Here is a 3661-nt window from a genome sequence, read left to right on the forward strand (position 1 = left end):
TAGCGATCATCACACCCATTTCACCCTCAGTCTCTGGAATTCAGACGTGACCTTACACTCTCTAATAGACGGTATCATCGACAGCTTTTCCTGCTTACTTTATGGTCAAATCCTGATTTTCTCTAAGAACGGTATCCGGTCTAACTACCTCACAGTCTGCCACTTCAAATTCATCCTAAAAGACATTCCTTTTGCCATCTGCACAGACCACTGCCTTCTCCCACCTGGGTGATAGGAGAGAAGAAACCTGTTGCTGACGCCATTCTGGGACCAAAGCAACACCATCCCTTGGGATAACTGTGAGGATGTGGCCACTGCACAAGAAAAGGACCCCAAAAATGCCAGTTACTGGACATCCATCACCTGTCTATGATGGGTGGACGTTCCCTTCGCCGACAGGGGCTATTTACTGCCACCAAACACTCTACACAATTGTATGAAGGTACCCATATGATTCCGGCCTTTTCACACGAAGATGCTGATGCCGTCTTGCATGGGTGTATCAAACATTCATATAGTGGGGTAGAAGTATGGGGATGAGGGGCAACTAGTATTTAACACAAGCAAGCCACTTCACCTGCGCTTTAGGCATGAATGAATTCATCTTATTCAAAAGTGATGCAATTTGGCATCACTTTTGAATAAGATGAATTCATTCATCTCATGACAGTGGATGTTTTGGGGCGAACTGATGGGAGCGACCGTCCATCGCACCACAGCATACAACCCAACAGCGAACTGGCCTCCCCTATCCCTTCCTCCTGAAGAAGTTGCGGAAGAGACTATTCGAACTTATCCACGTTCTGACACACATGTTACTATGCTCAACTGCCAAACACATTAAGCAGTTATTCGTCTGGCATGGCATCAACAAGGACATCTGTCATTAGGCACGATGTTACACCTCCTGTCAAACTAGCAAAACCACTCGCCTCAAAGAGTCAGAGATAAGTGAGTTTCCTCAGCAGTTGTTTATTGCCACCGAGCTCTCTACATACTCGCATTTAGCCATCTGTATGATTCCGGCCTTTGCCTACGAAGGTGCTGAAGCCTTCTTGCGTGGGTATCAAATATTTTGGTGTGCCAGATTACACAATCACATAAACGAGAAATGTAAATCATGGCACAGGCAGGTTGAAGATGCGTCAATTGAAAATGGGGTGCTCTTTGACCAGAGGAGGTGAAAACGCCTTCTTAAGCAATATGTCGAATTGAACTGATGTATACCCTGATGAAGTTGAACTTTCAGGGAATCCATACATATTAGAAGGAATCACAACATCTTATTGCTTCGTTTAACCCAGGTAAATCGTTTGATTTCCCTCGGGATGACACTGAGTTAAAGCCCATTATAGGATCTTTGATAATGAAGTGGTAGCAGTGATGGTAAGACAAGCCTTACTGTTTCAACTCATTCGCTTGAAAATGAAGGCCAAGGCAGTTTGGATAGGCTTGAATAGGTCATATATAAGCATCCACCTGCAACTTTCGTAGTGCACTGCAAACCAACATCATCTTGAACTCGTCATATCTAGTGGTGGAGTTTCAAATTTGGCTTGCAGGGTATCAGAATCTGCCTCTGTAATACATAGAGGGAGTATTGAAGGCATGCATCTAATGATAAACTTAGAGAAAATAGGGAAGACCTTGGTAGTTCGGAGACCAGTGAATCGAATATACAAGAAAGGCTTATGGAATGCTGACTGGAGGTGATGTCCCTCTTTTTATGAAGGATGCCACGAGACATTAATAGTCGCCCATGTAGTGGAAAGGTGTTCAGAATCTCAGGCCAGGGACTTATGTACTGTACTTGTCTCCCCATATACCCAGAAACGTGTAATGGGAGGTAGGGATGTGCGATTTCGACAAAAATACCGTTATTGCTAATGCCGGTAATCTATTTCGCAAGTCAATTCCAGTAGCGTTCAGGCGGGACACAATGCCCACTGAGGCGACCGCTGAACCCATCACTGTTAAGTACTTGCACGCCAGACGAGCGTGTCCAACCACAACTTCAGTGGGCAATGTGTTCGACTCCCTGTGTGCAGGTACAAGTAAAGCTTCATTTCAGGATGCAGCTCTGTTGACGATCCCGGTGGGAGTTTCACTACCGCAGTCGTCCGTTTTGTTAACTGATCATGGATGCCCCACAATGGGTCATCCGCACTGGACACCGCAACTTCATTCTCTTGGGCTCTGTTGCCCTCGGAAGGATCGCAGCATCTCCCAAAAAATCCACTGCAAAATATTACCGTTATTGATGGGAGACCTAAAAAAAAGTTTAGCAATAACTAGAAGAAAAGAAGCACACGGTACTATGCGTAAATTATATAAACAACGTGTCGAAAATGAATCATATTGAATCCACCACTGTAGCCGATGCAAGTAGGTGGTTTTCCTCAAGCGGGAAGAGCCTCCACCCAATCTTCCACCATCTCCCTCTCCTTTCCCTACGTATCCACAACCTGGTCCTTCCCATTTATCCCCTCATCCCCACCCACCTCCCTCTCCTTTCCCACGTCCCCACAACCTGGTCCTTCCCATCCCCTCATCACCATCCACCTCCCTCTCCTTTCCCACGTCCCCACAACCTGGTCCTTCTCATCCCCTCATCACCAACCCCTCCCTCTCCTTTCCCACGTCCCCACAACCTGGTCCTTCCCATCCCCTCATCACCATCCACCTCCCTCTCCTTTCCCACGTCCCCACAACCTGGTCCTTCCCATCCCCTCATCACCATCCACCTCCCTCTCCTTTCCCACGTCCCCACAACCTGGTCCTTCTCATCCCCTCATCACCAACCCCTCCCTCTCCTTTCCCACGTCCCCACAACCTGGTCCTTCCCATCCCCTCATCACCATCCACCTCCCTCTCCTTTCCCACGTCCCCACAACCTGGTCCTTCTCATCCCCTCATCACCACCCACCTCCCTCTCCTTTCCCACGTCCTCACAACCTGGTCCTTCCCATTTATCCCTTCATCCCCATCCACCTCCCTCTCCTTTCCCACGTCCTCACAACCTGGTCCTTCCCATTTATCCCTTCATCCCCATCCACCTCCCTCTCCTTTCCCACGTCCTCACAACCTGGTCCTTCTCATCCCCTCATCACCACCCACCTCCCTCTCCTTTCCCACGTCCTCACAACCTGGTCCTTCCCATCCCCTCATCACCATCCACCTCCCTCTCCTTTCCCACGTCCCCACAACCTGGTCCTTCTCATCCCTTCATCACCACCCATCTCCCTCGCCACCACCCATCGCGCCTTCCACCGCTGATTCAACCCTCATGCTGTTTCATTCACGTGTTTGCGTTTATAAGCAAATTTTGAACTCGGTCGATTTATACGCGTTCGCCTTTAATAATTTCTTCATTCTAGCCACGTAGAAGAAAATCTTAATGTGAGCATTAGATATTAACATAGCAGTCAAAATTTCCGAAATAAAGAGTCATACCTTCCTACGAATTAGGTGGTGTTAAGACAAAAGAACAAAAAAATCACATTTTCCGCTATCTCATGTTCGCTTGAAATTGTTAGCTGTGAGTTTTTGTAGGAGGTTGATTTACGATTAACTTTAAACCAGGGTAATTATTATAAACATTTGGGATAGCCAGCCACAAACACCGCAGCGGATTTTTGGTTCGCAAACGGATCCTGTTGTT

Source organism: Penaeus japonicus, unplaced genomic scaffold, assembly GCF_977035675.1.
Source record: "Penaeus japonicus unplaced genomic scaffold, GWHDUDI00000001_assembly GWHDUDI00000042, whole genome shotgun sequence".
NCBI lineage: Eukaryota > Metazoa > Arthropoda > Malacostraca > Decapoda > Penaeidae > Penaeus > Penaeus japonicus.